General features: G+C 34.8%; 1 protein-coding gene across 1 annotated transcript in view; it reads right to left on the bottom strand.

Annotated features, from left to right (window-relative positions):
* Positions 1-15,083: 15,083 nt before the first annotated feature.
* rudhira (breast carcinoma-amplified sequence 3 protein rudhira) overlaps positions 15,084-16,206 on the bottom strand; it is a 120,143-nt gene continuing 119,020 nt past the window's right edge. The window contains exon 11 of the mRNA XM_089105435.1: positions 15,084-15,321. The gene's annotated coding sequence lies outside the window, so the exon portion shown is untranslated. The remainder of the gene's footprint in view (positions 15,322-16,206) is intronic.

Genomic DNA, 16,206 nt, shown 5'->3' with positions numbered 1-16,206 from the left:
AGCTGTCTTTAAGAAAAGGACGCATGAGATTCATAGCCAGGGTTGTAATTTGATAGGGGGGGGGGCAGCTGCCCCTCCCAGACTTTGGCCGCCCCCCCAGATCTGAGTTTGCCCCCCTCCCCAGCTGAAATTTAATTTCTTCAAAAATCTTGTCAAAACTAACATAAGCCTGAAAAATTCAAGGATCAACAGAAAGAGATCAGTTTTCTTTAGTATATATTTGCTTTTATAGTACTATAAAGTAGCTTTATAGTACTTTCATGATACCCAATGGCTCATTTTTCAGTTTTTACTGTCATTTTCACTTGATGTGGGAAAACTGGCTCCAACTTTGTCCGCCAGGATTTTGACAAAATTACGCCACTGTTCATAACCCTATAAGTATATAATATATTATTATCTTGATAATCAAATAATCTTATTGAGATAATTTCTTACCACTCGCGGGTCGAGGAAGATATTTAGGAAGGGCTAGAATGAAGAGTGGTCCTCAAACTTGCCGGATGCATGGAGAGTGGAAGGAAAATTTATTCCGTTTTCTAGGGAAGTGTGAAGGGCTAAAGGATTTGATTCTTGGAGCTGATGAGGGTGAAGAGTCTTGGATGGAAATATTAATGCGAAATGTGTGTTTTATTAGTATTAGAAATCGTGCGTGGAATCGTAGCTTTTTGAATGATACTTTCTTGCTTGAATTGAATTAAAATTGAATCTTTTAATTAAATTTTGTATCTAAATCGTAATTGCATCTCAATCGAATCTTGTAATTGTGTTTGTAAGTCGTTCTCTTTTTATGGCCATTTTCGGTAGTTTTGTTTGCGTGTCAAACTTACTATTATTATACCATGCTATGTTCTCGTAAAACATAAAAATTTCAAGAGGGAATGTTATAAAAGCTTGTTGTATTAAAAAACCATGATTACATTAAGCCAAGTTTCAAATTACTATCCTGCGACAAAATTAAACTAATCATCAAAGGAAGAAGACGAAACTTTAACTTTTAGTTTAAATGTAAAGTTTAACTGGAATAGGAAAATCACAATGGAAAAAGAACGGCTCTTTTAAATATGTACACAGCGATGTATATAATTTATAATTTGTTTTTTTTTCCAAGGTATGAAGTTAAGTAGCTGTAACCAGAAATGTTCTGCAACAGTAATAGTAAAAATGTTCTCCAATTGTAAATTTTGATACTTCTAATTAGATATTTATACAGAAAAGGAATAATTTCTGAAGTTTAAAACAGAACATATAACAGGAAAACTTGAAGGACTAGTAAAAAAACATGTCTTAAATGATAAAGCGAGAAACTTAGCTTTTGGTATGCATATCAAAGTACACAGACTGTCTCAATTTCCCAAAAGTCTTTGTTGACAAAGCTAGTTACCCTTCCAAGAATTCTTAAGTGATGATAATATCGAAAAGATTTCTTCAAAAGGCGGTCCACTTAGAATAACAGTCAACATAAGAAAGTTCAAAATCCTCGAGGACTTTTCCAATACATATGGTCTTTTCACTTCTTATACTGACATTTCCACCATTTAGCAGGCACGAAATTTACATAAACTAGTCATAGCTGCTGTTAAATCAGGGATATACGCTATGAAGCGCTAGGGACAAATCTAGGGGCTTTGGGCCTCTTCCCTTCACCCCCCTAAAACCATAAATTTCGTGAAATTATGGGCACCCTTCTCATTCAAATTATCCAATATTTTTTTTTATTTTTATCCCCACTCTGAATTTGTGTGTTTGCTATTGCTATTGCTCACACGCAGAATTTGTGTGTTTGCAATAACAAACACACAAATTCAGGGTGGGGATGAAAAAAATAAAAAATTATTTGATAATTTGAATAAGAAGGATGCCCAGAATTTCACGAAATTTATGATTTGGGGGGGGGGGTGAAGGGAGGATGCCCAAGGCCCGCTGCATGTGTTCCCTAACGCTTCCTAGCGTATATCCCTGATTTAACTGCAGCTCTCGCTAGTTGATGTAAACTTCGCGCGTAGTTCTGCATTGTGACAAGAGTACCTCATTGATTATAAATTCTTGTTCGTTGTTCAACATACAGTAGTTATTGTATATGTTGGTTTGATTCTTATTTTATTTTTTAATTTCAGGTTTATCCAGTTTATGGATGATTATGGTTAAATTTCTTCCCCTTGTTCAATACTGTTAGTGCCTTATTGTGATACAAATAAAATATTTGTTTATTCTTCTCTTGTTTTCCTACTGGCTATAGATCAGTTGTTTTTAAGATTTACTTCTTTGGTTCAGTTATTAATGAACAAGGGCAGTATAACGAAGATTTTTATCTGGCGTTAAAAATAAGATAGGTATCAGTTTGATATACGAAATACAGCACTTAAACTATTTCTGCATTTGAGAAAAGGCGATATATTGGTGGGAAAGATGTTCCAATTATCTTAAGCCCTAAGCATATGTGGATTGGATTAATCAACTGACCGTGTATAATTTATTAGAACAGCTTAGATGCATTCCAGAGAAATTGCCTACGGCTTGTCATCGGGAACCCAACTGATTGACCGTATCTTAAATAGTAAATTGTATGAAAAATGTGGTTCAATTCCGCTTTCTAGATCTATAATGAGAGAAAGGTTGAGATGGCTGTTACACATTATACAGATGACAGATTGCCAAAGATAGTCCTTGCTGGCCAACCGTCTTGAGCCAAAAGAAAAACCCAGGTCTTCCACCAATGGGGTGGGAGGATATTGTAAGGAAAGATACTAGGGAAATAGGAACTTCCTGGGAGGGTGTAAAAAAGGAGACTTTGAATAGATTGGGATGGAGAAAGAGCATACGTAGCCGTGTTGGCCTCAGGCGGCTGGGTGCTGTAGTGAGTTGTTAGTAGTGGTAGTTTTTACATTATTTACTATCCTTCGTAAGGTATGAGGTGTTGGAGCCAGCTTGATTAAAATAAAATAAAATATTAGAGATATTCCTTCGTTAAAGAAGGTAATTAAGAAGATAATTTTTAGAAAGTATGCTTTTTAAAATCTGGTTCTTCTTCTTTTTTTTTGGGGGGGGGGGGAAGGGGCAGCCTCATTACCATCTTTTACTGTTGCAGTGTATGCAATTTACTACCTCCATGAATCGTTTTTTGTTTCTCAGGGTGGTCCTTAAACTGATTTCTTTTTGCCATACTAAATCTTTTTCTTTTTCTTCCAGTCAAAGATTTAATATTACTATATTCTAAACAATACTATTTTCATCCATTTAAAATATTTAAATCCTTTGACCTTTAATTATAATCCTTTCTTTAAATGTAAAAAATTTTATTTTGACAGTTAATTTGACTTGATTTTAAGTTTTTTTTTTTTTTTTTTTTTTTTTTTTTTTACAGCATTTGAAATTTGACGAATTAGGCTTTTGACATTTGACTTTTGACGAATTAGCATTTGACGAATTAGGCAATGTTTTTCTTCTTACCTGTGATTTCTTTTTATCCCCCACCCTTTCTGTTTCTTTTTTTGCCATTATTCGCACAAAGTTCATTTTAGTTCTTGGACTTGAATTTTTTTTTTTTTTGTGTGTTAAATTTTTATTGACCATTTTTATGCTTGATTGGTGTTTCTTTTCTTGCTGTTATTTGTTTCATTGTTTGCTTTTTCTGTTCTTTTAGACATATGAAGTGAATTCAGTTCTATTAGAGCTTGTTATAGCCTTTTGAAAATAAATATTATCTTATCTCATCTCAATTTCACCTTTTAATTTTCGATGTTTTCTTTATTGTTTTTGCTTCTTTTGATTAAAATCTATTTTTTTTTCGTGGCTTTCGCAGTGTAATTTACCTACCTGACCAAATTGTTAACACAAGGACAATGCTCTTGATATGGCTAGCGAAGTGGGTTCTTCTTCCCACGATATCTGTGATCAGTGGAAAGCCAGAAATATAATATTGTGCCTATGGCAAGGATGAAGTAGTCCACAAACTCAAAATTTAGCCTGTGTGACACACTGTTTGACTCCTTTTTATATATATAATTTGGCTTATTTTAAATTATTTTTTGGCTTATTTATAATTTTGACTTATTTTTGAAGTTCAATGCAAACATCAATTACAAATTGGCAAATTGGGATCTAATGAAGCAAAAAAAAAAAAAAAAAAAAAAAAAAAAAAAAAAAAAAAAAAATCAGCCCAAAATTAGAAAGAAAACTGGGCAAATGGTTTTTCACGCACAACATGGATCTTGCTGTCATGGCTTTTAAAAAGGCTATGAATCTGACGTTTTTTCTTGTTTTGTAAATAAGATGAAACAGATAGCATTCTTGAAAACCTTGCATAATTTTAATCCAGTCAGAATCAGCTTGTGGTGGCACACTGGATAAATCGATCTCTTCAGACTTCGGTTCAAGCCAGCAGTTGTAAGGTATTATTTCTCGATTAGCAGCCACTGACATGGCTTTGCGCTGCATTGACTTCAGTCGGATTTTTGACGCGATGCGTTGCTAATAGTAGCAGTAATTGCTAATGCAAGTTTGTTCGGTTCAGTTGATTATAATGATCTCAACGTTCCTTGAGAATTTCCTTCTCCGTAGGGACCTTAGTCGTACGACATCCTTTACACATTTTCGCCAACAAAATGCTAGGTAAGGACCTGGAGCTGCTTGATGGTTCCAGAAAATGTGGAAGACGTCGAAAATGAGAATGAATCCATCTTTGAGTCATTGATTTTGGACAGACCCGAAGAATATGGGTAGCTTAGAAGAGTGAAAACGGACACTGGTATTGAAGAAAAAATTACCAACGCTATATAGTGTTTGGGATGTCTCGGCGTTTCTGTGTGCAACAATAAGGCAAAATCAGTGTGATTTGCAAAATCAGTGTAGTATCAAGTTTCTGATCAGCTTCTGTAAAAACACTCTTGCGAAGTTTTGAAAAATGGCAAGAAACGCCAAACTCTAGATGACGCGAGTACTTTTTTCAGTATTAGTGTCAGTTTCGACTCTCATAAGTTACCTATAGTTTTTTGACAGACCCTCTCGGCGGCAAATATGTCACCAGACCTTAAGCACCACGATGCGCCAAGGGCTTGGAACGCAAAACCAGTACGAGGAAGTACAAGATTATAAGATGATAGCGAGTAATACTTTAATAGATTCCTGAGGCTAACATTAATTTTTCTAGAATAATTTGATAATTAAATAATTTGTGTTATAGTCAGTATTTACGACAATTTAGTGCCAAAGATTTTTAAAGCCAACTTGATTTTCAATGAGATTCGCGACTTTTTTGATTTGTAAAAATGTTTTTTACCGTGTTTCAGCAAACATTTCAAAATTTGATCTCGCAGCAAATATATTTACATTGTATATACCGAATATACCTTATTGATAACAATGCTTATACTAGCAGACTTCAAAACCATTAATTTCCCGTCATAAATATAAATATTTGAGCTCAAATGCATTGCTGGAAAAAATGTGAGTGCATTCTAATCCTTTATTTAGTTGTCCGTATTATCACTGACTAGGAGGTTCTCCACCTTTGCTTTTCTAGTTTACAAAAAAGATAAGTTTTATTTTAAAAACAGCTTTCACAAGCAATAAATGCCAAATTCGAACTTCTTGCGAAATGAACAAATAAAGTTTAAAAAAAACAAAATTATCATACTTGTTACCCACAAGCATGGGCGGATTTAGAGTAAAATGTTGGGGGGGGGCAATGTGACAAGGGCAGCAATAATTGACCAAATTTATTTTTAAAAATACAGAAAAAAGAATTAAAGGAATGAGGGCACTAAAAAAACCTTGGGGGGGGGGGGTCCGAGCCCCATTCCCCCCCCCCCCCCTGGATCCACCGGTGGCCACAAGCTTAATTGATAAAATAAATGCATTGCAAATACGAGACAAAAAGAAACGCAAGATTGTGTCATACGTTACTAGAAAGAATATTTATTTGTTACATGTCACTCAAATAATTGTCACTCAAATTTAAGGCTTGAGTTACAAATGGTTGAAAGGGGATAGATAGAAAAAATTGAAAATAAATTGCTAGAATATAATAATTATAATCATAATTAAAGACTCACGAGAATAATAAAACAAAAAATAATAAAGTAAATTTGAAATCAAAGAGGTGGACCCCAAAACCTCACAAACCACAAAACCGGACCACAGGATTAAAAACGAAAACTACGAGTCAAACAGTTCGTGGTAACGAACTGTAAGTAAGGAGTGACCCGGCTCAATAGTAACCAAAACTCTAAAAAACGGAATTTTGATACCAATAGATACATGAAAAGAATCAAATTTTGATGCTGATTTCAAATATTTAAATTTCATCAAATTTAGTCTTACCCATTAAAAGTTACGAGCGTGAAAAAATTTGCCTTATTTTCGAAAAAAGGGGGAGACTCCGCCTAAAAATAATAGAATCTTAATGAAAATCAAACAATCATATTCAGCGTATCAGAGAACCCTACTGTAGAGGTTCCTATCTGCAAAAATGTGGAACCTCTACAAGCTCCTATCTGCAAAAATGTGGAATTTTGCATTTTTTGCCAGAAGAAAGATCACGGATGCGTGCGTGTTTATTTGTTTGTTTGTTATTTTTTTTTCCCAGGGGTGATCGTATCGATCCAGTGGTCATAAAATATCGCGATTGGGCTCATTTGAACGGAAATCAAAAGTTCTAGTGCCCTTTTTAAATTGACCAAAATATTGGAGGGCAACTAGGACCCCTCCCACCCTCATTTTTCCCCAAAGTCACCCGATCAAAATTTTGAGATAACAATTTTGTTCAGCACAGTCGAAAACCTAATAAATATGTTATTGATAATAAATATGAGGATGACTTGATCCCCACAGTCCCCAGGAGAAGGGCTGCAAGTTATGAACTTAGCCAATTGTTTACATATAGTATTTGCTATTTGGAAGTATGCAGACGTTTTTAGGAGAGATTTTTTTCTGGTGGGGAGGGGGGTCGGAGGACAGGGGCTACATGGGAGGATCTTTAGATGGAGGATATTGTCATGTGGAAAGGGACATTTCTATGAGGGGGGGGGGTCAGATTTCCCAGCATTATTCAAAAAACGATCAGAAACTAAATAAAAAACAAGTTTTTTCAACTGAAATTAAGGAGCAGCATTAAAACTTAAAACGAACAGAAATTATTATGTATCTGAGAAGTTTTCTTCCTAGTCAATACCTCGGTCTTTACGCTGAAGTTTGTTTAGTACTTTCAAAAAAGCTATCTATTCTAATTAAACGGCCTTTGTGGGGTCATTCTTAAATAATTGGAACAAAATTCGAACTTTAGCGTAGAGAGCGAGGTATTGACTAGGGGGAGAACCCCTCATTTACCTAATAAAAATACACGAGTATAGAAGTTCGTTACGTAAGTTATTTCGTATGGTACGTCAGATCAAAATTTCGAGAAAGCCATTTAGCCAAAAAAAGTAAAATTAATATGCAAATTTCATTTTAATTATTCAGGTACGGTGAGCCAAAATCGAAGCTGCATTCATTCAAAAACATAAATTTCAGAAGCGAAATTTCAGAAACATTCAGAAGCGACATTAAAACTTAAAACGAACACAAATTATTCCGTATACGAAAAGGTCTGTCCCCTCCTCAACGGCTGGCTCTTTACGCTAAAGTTTTTTATCGTTTATAAAAATAAAGTTGTGAGAAAGCGTCAAACTTTAGCGTAAAGAGCGAAGCGTTGAGGAGGAGACAGCCCCTTTCATATACGGAATAATTTCTGTTCGTTTTAATTTTTAATGACGCTCCTTATTTTCAGTTAAAAAAAACTTGTTTTTTTATTTAATACATATAAAAAACGATGAAAAGCTGTATATGACAATATAAATACAGGCTAAAATTAGTCAAATTTGCCAATAAGATAAAAAAAGGAAAAAAACAAAATATTATTTAAAAATGACAACTGTATTAAATATTATTTGTTGTACTATAATTCGTTTTCAGTAAAGAACCAATGACGCAATAGGCTTTTAAATTATGGAAGGGGGCAATAACCAAAATCTTGTTTGTAGTGATTTTTGTTCGTTTTAAACTTGATTTGAATTTTCAATTTAAGTTATACTCGTTTTAAGATTAATTTATGGATTTATATTAGTACCTGTTGTATGTTTGTTTGCTATGATTGTTTATTTAATTTCTGTACCTTTTGGGCTTCATCTATTCTTTAATAGTAAAAGATTTTTGTTCGTTTTAAGCTTGATTTTCATATTCAATTTAAGTAATACCCTTTTTAAGATCTATTTATTCATTTATATTAGTACCTGTTGTTTTGTTATGATAGTTTATTTGATTTCTATTCGTTTGATTTCTATGGGTTGTATTTATTCTTTAATAGTAATTTTTGTTCGCTTTGAGTTTGAATTATTACAGGTTTTTATTTCTGCTGATCTTAAGTTTAATATGGCCTTTACTTTTCTTTGAAAAACTTCTTTTTCAATTAATAATTTAAAAATGACAACACTATCAAATAGTTATCTCTCTTGTACTTGCAGTTGGACGAAACTTTTCTACCCACCCGGCACCTGAAATTCAGAGTTTTGGGTGAATTTGTTTAACCGTCAGCTCCCCAGGCCCACAGGAACTAGACGAGGACAAAGAGTTTTGAAAAAAAACATATGTAAGTTTCAAACCCCAACATCATTAACAATCTAATTTGACTAGGAATAAAAGTAAATATGCACGGGGTATTTCTTGAGGAAAAATGAATTATCCTCAACAGATGGTAAGATACATTCAGAATACTGTTTAGCTAATTCCAAACCCTTTAATTGAAAGTTCAATTAAATTAAATTTCGGTGCTTTCTACCAGTGCTTTCACAGTTCCCAATTTTTTACAGCTTTCCCAAAAAGAAATTGGGCGGTTCTAGTTTAGAAGTTTAGTGGGTTAAAAGTTCTAGGGTAGAAGTAGTTCGGTAACTATTGAGCTGTATCGATCCTTACTTACAGCTCTTTACCATGAACTATTTGAAAGTTCAATTAGGAATAAATTTCGGAGCTAGCTAGCAGTGCTTCCACAGTTCCCAATTTTTTGCAGCTTTTCCAAACTTCCCAAAAAGAAAATTGGTCTGTTGTAGTTTAGAAGTTTTAGTGAGTTAGAAGCAGCAGATTCTAGGTTAAAAGTCAGAAGGAAACACTATAAAATTCTGAAAACTACCTTTAAAATCCTAGCATACTTATACTACTATCACTACTAACAACTCACTGCAGCACCAAGCCGCCTGATTGCAACACAGGTATGCACACTCCTGTTCCATCCCAACCTATTCAAAGCCTTCCTCTTTACACCCTCCCAAGAAATTCCAATCTCTATTAACTTGCTTACGACGTCCTCCCACTGCAGCATCTAGCCGCCTGTTTACAACACAGATACACATACTCCTGTTCCATCCCAATCTATTCAAAGCCTTCCTCTTTATACCCTCCCAAGCAGTTCCAATCTCTATTAACTCCTTGCTTACGACTTCCTCCAACCGCATTCGAAGTCAACCTGCTTTTTCTTTGGCTCTTTATGATCTTTGGCAATCTGCCATCCTTCATCCACAGAACGTACCTTAGCCATCCCAACCTTTCTCTCATTATAGCTCTAGAAAGCAGGGTAGAACCGTATTTTTTTGTACAGGGTACACTAAAAATACTTACATGTGTGATTCCTAAAAGCGCTCTACTTTACTTCCCCCGCCCAATGGTTAAATTTGTAGTCCAAATTGCATATTCTCCGTGAATTATCTATACGTGACTTAGACATAAAATTCGGCAAACAGGCCACGGGAAAATTTATGGAGAATTATAATTCGGGCTAAATATTTGACAATTAAGGACAGAGGGGGGGGCGGAGTGAAGCGCTTTTCGGAATGGTATAAGTATATTAGAATTTTTAAAGTAATTATAGGAATTTTATAACTTGCTTTAGAAGGAAAAATCACTAAATCGCTTCCAAATGGGCTCAACGAAATCTCCCCGACCATTAAGGTTAACAAAAATAACCGTTTAAATACACTAACGTTACAAACGTTAATATAATGTTACAAAACGTTGCATCTAACGGTACAAAGTTGGCAATTTTATAAAGATTTCGTGTTAACATTCTTATATTTACGAATCTTGAATAAATATACAAGAATGAAACGTGGCTTTGAATATTTGTACGAGCCGGCCAACGTTTTAAATTTTCCATTTTGTAAACAAAATTTCAAAGTTTATTCATTAGTAAGGATGTACAAACAGGCGATAAACAAAAAGCAAATTCCGGCTTATCTTCAACTGATAACCAAATATAAAATAGACAAATACATGTAATAACAAGGATTAATTCTCACTTTATCTTTAATTTGTTGTTTAACATAGGCCAGAATCAAAGTGAAAATGCATCATCCCCTGCCATCTATATAGCTTAACAGTTCTTGATGACGAGCTATAAGTAAGGAGTGACTCGTACTAGTAATGAACGAAACACCGAAAAAAGGAGCTTTGATAGTCAATAATGAGTAGATAATGAATCAATTGATAACGAGTTGATGATGAACTATCAACTTGGTGGAAGTGATGAAAAACTTGAGAGCCAGGGCTAATTGGGGTAAAGCCAAGACAGATATTCTCTGTGAGAGACAAAGCTGGTATAACTTTTTTAGAGTTGTATAAGAATGATTATTTTCACTTCTTGATACATAAAAAATGGTCTTTCGGCTGTAAATCGAAATATTTATTAAATTTCAAGTTTCCCACCAAAGACCAAGAGTTTCAAAATTTGTACTTGATTTTCAAAAGAGGGACAGCATACCCCTGAAAGGGCGAATGGCCAAAAAGAAAAGTAGACCGTGAAATTTAGCATATTTATAAATCCTATTGCAGAGGTTTGAAACCCTTTAATTTTTTCTCCAAGGGTCAAGACAAAGGTCCTACAAAATCGGGGCAAGGCTGATTCCAACGGGAATCAAAAGTTCTAATGTCCATTAATTAGCAAAACGGTTTTGTCAAAGTAAAGTGGCGTTTTCTGCCATTTTGTGGTATAAACAGCAATTTTGCTCCAAAGAGGGAGAAAAAGCTATTGATCGAGAGACAGGTAGTCAGTTTAAAATTATCGAAAAGTTATTAATTGAACTTACCAGTTTCCGAGGCAATAATACCACACTGTGGCACACTCGTTCCTGAAGGTACACGCAGTTTTGATACAAAATAAATGGTTTATATAGAAATTTATTTTAAGACTTCGTTTAACTAAGTTGATTCATTTGAGGGAAAACAAAAGGGAAAAATAGAGTCTAATAAAAATGCTGCAAGAAGAAGAAGAAAATGACTAAAGAAAGAACCTTTAAGATACCAGGGACATCAAAAAAAGAAAATTTTTGAATCCCTGGAGTAAATAAAACAAACATTTAAAACGTTTAAAAATATTTAAACATTAAAACATTTAAAACGACTGGTCCTACTGCAAGAAGAGGAAGAAGAAAACGACTAAACAAAGAATCTTTGAGGTACTAGGGACGTCTAAATCGAAGCGTTTTCAACTTCCTCACCCCATCTTAGGTTTATTCCTACCAGATAATCGCAATTTTCTAAGATTTTTTTGTTGTTTCAAAATTGCAGTTTTTCTGGCAGTATAACATTTTGGTCAGTGTTGCCATGTTGAACCCTGAAAATGAATAAGCATAGCAAAGTAGTTGAAATTGACGGTACTTTAATCCGTAAAAACTCAACCGTTTAGTATCTCTTCAGTAACATTAAGACATCTACACCTTCCAAAGATACACATTCTTATCCCGTTCGGAGCCACATATTTAGATTATTATGTTGTCACACTATACTTCTTCAAAATACACTCATGTAATAACTGCGTTAGACTTTAGACACTTTCTACAACCTTCTTCGCTATTTGAGTCAACATCGCGTCCAACCTCTCCACGTCCTTTAAGGTTATACTACAAATGTCTCTTAAAAACATTGACTATACTACCATTAAATTAAACAATAATGTCGGCCATTTAAAATAATTTAATTAAAAACGCTAGTCATATAGAATCTGATACTGAAGAAGAAAATGACATTTCGTAGATTCAACCACCCAAAGTTTAGATCTATTTAATAACGGACAATGTGATAAAAATAAACATGGGAATATTAATGAGATAATGACATTACATTATTTACCCTTGATCACAGGTACTTCTTATTCCATAATTTTTGTTAACATTATATATTGTGAATTTGCTGCGCCGGGACGAGCCTCCTTGTCCCGCTCCTTCTCTAAGTTGTCATATTTTTTTATTTTCCCCTTCTTCTCTGTTTTATTTTATTTGTGTCTTTTAGTGGATCGTAAAAGTTATTTTGACATTAGATCAACCATCGATTCGAGCTTAGCTCTCTGTTGGCTCTATTTGAAGAATTTTTGTCTGTCTATATTTTGTGTTAAAAAAAAAAATCTAGAATCTTGAAATATAATACTGATTTGAAAATCCAATGTCCACACAGAGACTCAGTCAAATGAGGAGTGCCATCTCTTTAATAATGTGCTAGATGGGCTACAATGCAAGAAAAGAAAAAAGAGCTAATTCTATACTCAACGTGCTAATCGAATTATTGTATTTTAGATCATTTAGAATTTAGATGATTTGGGTTATACTTTTAGTCATCTAGTTAGCATCTTAGTCACTTTTTAGTCATCTAGTTAGTCTCTTAGTCCCTTTTTAGTCATCTAGTGATTTAACCCAAAGAAAAACAAATAGGGAAACAAAGATGGGGGAGGATTTTGTCCCTCCGGTGATCATTCATTGGATACTTAATTTTGTTTAGATCAACTTAGTAGCTAGCTAGTCTAATCTATGTCAATTGTGCTAATATGTTCTGTACTATTATAATCCGTGCAACTCATACCATTTTTCCCTTTTATGCTCATTATTGTTTTTAGCATCTTTTGCGTTTTTATGTTTTTTTTTGTATTTTCTAGCGACAAGTAGTTTACTTTACACCAAAGTATAAACACATACTGACCAAGTACTGACAAAACTCTCCAAAAGTGACCCCGCGTACCTCAGCGCCTCTAGAGGGTAAATACTGTACTACTTAATCGCTCCCAGCAATTAAATTTAAAACAACTTTTACTGAACAAGCATAATCACCTGCGGAAATTGTGATTTACTCGTTAGGTTCGCATAGGTATGGAATCGTCTCCGGAGACGCGGACAAAGGGTCACTTTTTTTGTGTGGAGAGGATAGGTTTTGTCAGTACTTGTTGTATGTGTTTATACTTTGCTTTACACTGAATGTAAAAATTACGATCGCAGTAAAAATGCCACCGTTATCCGTTAATAGATTTGGATATTTTGTACCTATACCAGCCTAGCAATTAGAGTTCATTGACATCTCTGTCTCCTAAGACCTTGTCCAACTCCTAAGACCAAGTACAGACCTTGTCCAAGTGCTTTGGAAATAAGCAGGTTTTTAATGTTCGCTATGGAAGAAAAGCATTGACAAATCTAACCAATTACTTTTGCATCAATGTGGCAACATTGATGCCCTAATGTCTGTGGCAAATGCCTGTGGCAAATGTGGTACTGCCCTAAAACTTCATATTTTTAAGACAAACATGAGGAAAGTCTAAAAAAATCACGGTTTTTATGTATGAATAGAGCTAAGAGCGGCCCAGGGGGCAAGATCTTTGTAATTTGATTTTCTTGGTATCAGTAACGGTTTTACGCCTCATAAACTGGGAAGGGGGGGGGGGAGGGTAGGGGATAAAAATTACAATTGCGAATATTTTTTAGTCAATTATGTACCTTAATAGGAGTGTAAAAATATAAAATAAAAGAAATTTCATGTCAGATGTTAAAAAAACTGGGGAGGGGGGAAGCTCCTAACCCTGCCCCCCTGCATAGGCCAAGAACTGCCACTGCTTGGTATTTTAAAGTAGACCACGCTTACTACCATAGACTAACATAGCCTAGATCCAAAGAGGAGTTTATATCATGAAGTTTCTCCAAGATCTCTTAAGCTTCAAAAAGAAGATTTTGAGGCGCAAAAACTAAGACTGTGCGCGCTTTTAATATTGATTTTAAAGGTTTTTAAGAGGGAGAAGACGGACTGATTTCGAAGAGAATGTTCCTGCTTCATTTCAGTGTAAAGAAATATTTGTAATTCTTTATTTTTTCTTTAACTTAGACTCCCTTGTCCCAAAAGAAAGAAGGAGAGGTTTTTTGTTCCCTCGCCGCTCTAGAACACCACTGAGTAAAAAGTGCATTCATAGAATTAAACGTATGTCGATTCAACTGATATACAACGGGTTCCAGAAGTCTAAAACAAAATACTCAAATGCCGAATATTTATCACAGGAACATTTATTTGTGCGCAAGTATTTCTACTAAAAAGTTGACACTGAGGGGGGATTAGGTTTGTTTGAGAAGCTACGGGCCCGCTTTGATTTTCTAATCCTACAAGTTGGCTATCCTTCTATTATTTGGTTCAAATATTGTACAACTCACTGAAGTTTCTACTGAAAAGTTGGCAGCGGGAGGAGTGAGATGATGTCGGTAGCGTCGACGGCAATTTTTTTCTCTTGAATCATACAGATTTAAAATCCCTGCGTGATTCTATTCAAACAAGGTGTAACATGGCAATCTTTCTGCTAAGAAGTTGGCGGTGGGAGGGACATGAGTTTGTATTGGAGGGGTGATGGGTGACGGAATACCAAACCAAATGATTATTTTTAACAAATGGATCACAAAAAAACAACAACATAGAAATCTCCATATAGTACTAACAAAACAAAACTGCATATAGTACTAACAATATCAAAATAGGTCCCGACGCATATTAGCGTATTTGGAATGACCCAAAAAAAAGGGACACTTCAACTACTTATGCACTAATACACTTCCTCGGGGGAATAAAACTCTCTTATTCCTCCCATCCCCTCCTGCACCCTTACTAAACAACACACTGTACACTTTTATTTACTGTGAATAGCACTGTATCGTACTTTAGCTTACCCTTTAATATAACTCGAGCAAGAATGAAAAAAAAAAAAAAAAAAAAAAAAAAAAAATTGCAACGCATAAAACAATAATAACACAAATTAAAAAGAAAAGCAAGAAACAGAACCGATTCTTACACCTTTCTCATTACAATAAACAGTTGAAAAACAAATTTGTTTAATAATCTCGAATAATTAATGGAATACGACCCATGATACAAAAAACTAAACTAAAACGTTCGTACGCGTAAAAGTTAAAATAATCACTTTTTAATTAACTTCTCTTTCCGAATGACCAGAAGATTCGACAATACACAATCCAAATCACCGCCAGCGCTTCCCTCTTCAAAACCCTAGAAAAACAGAGTTTAAACGCTTAATAGAAATTATTTAACAACAGACAAGTTTAAGGCCTGTCTTTAGGCCAGTCTTGAAACGTCTTATACTTGATATGAGGCACGGGCTGTTTAGCCCGTGCCTCAAACGGGCTAAACCACATTTTAAACCACATTCTGCCACTATCTTCGGTGTATTGTTTGGGGGCAGATGATTTCCAACCATGGTTTGTCCCATTTGCATCCGTGCTTTTGGAATCCATCTTCATGCTCAAGGTCTTTTTCTCATTTTGTCAGACCAGGATTTAGTTTGAACTCTTTGTTTTTGCTTCCCCTGGGAAGTGGGATTTAATTTGAGGGGCTGGCGGACCAGGTAGGATAAGATTTTGAAAAAAACCCATCAAACATTCTAGATGCCTGCTGGCGTGTAATTATATTTTATTTCTATGATATCTGGTAGCTAATTGCGTAATATATCCATAGTCAAGGCAACAGCTATAAAGCATAACGTAACTCGTTTCCCTCTGTATAATATTACCAAGTCAAAAAGGTGTTTCTCATATCCTTAAATATTCCACAGATCAAAAATCAAATTTTACAGAAACAATTAAAAAAAACAAAAAACCATGCATCTGGTGGCCCAACAAACGGCTCTATGGCCTGCATGAGTAGGGGGAGCAACTATAAAACTAAATCAACGCATAAAAAGAAAAGAAGAAAAAAGCAACAACAACATCAACACTTAAATGAAAAACTGTTGCCCACCATTCAACACCAGCCGAAACCAAGCCACGAGAAATGCTGCGCACAAGGAAAACACCACTTACAACTAAAAATCCCACACGGCCCAAAAACGTCCATCCATAATAACAATATTAATAAACATAATCCATCTAGACATTA

This window comes from Artemia sp. Qi Xiang Cuo, chromosome 19 (assembly GCF_049724085.1).
Source record: "Artemia sp. Qi Xiang Cuo chromosome 19, ASM4972408v1, whole genome shotgun sequence".
Classification (NCBI taxonomy): domain Eukaryota; kingdom Metazoa; phylum Arthropoda; class Branchiopoda; order Anostraca; family Artemiidae; genus Artemia; species Artemia sp. Qi Xiang Cuo.
This window is presented reverse-complemented; position numbering and strand designations above follow the sequence as displayed.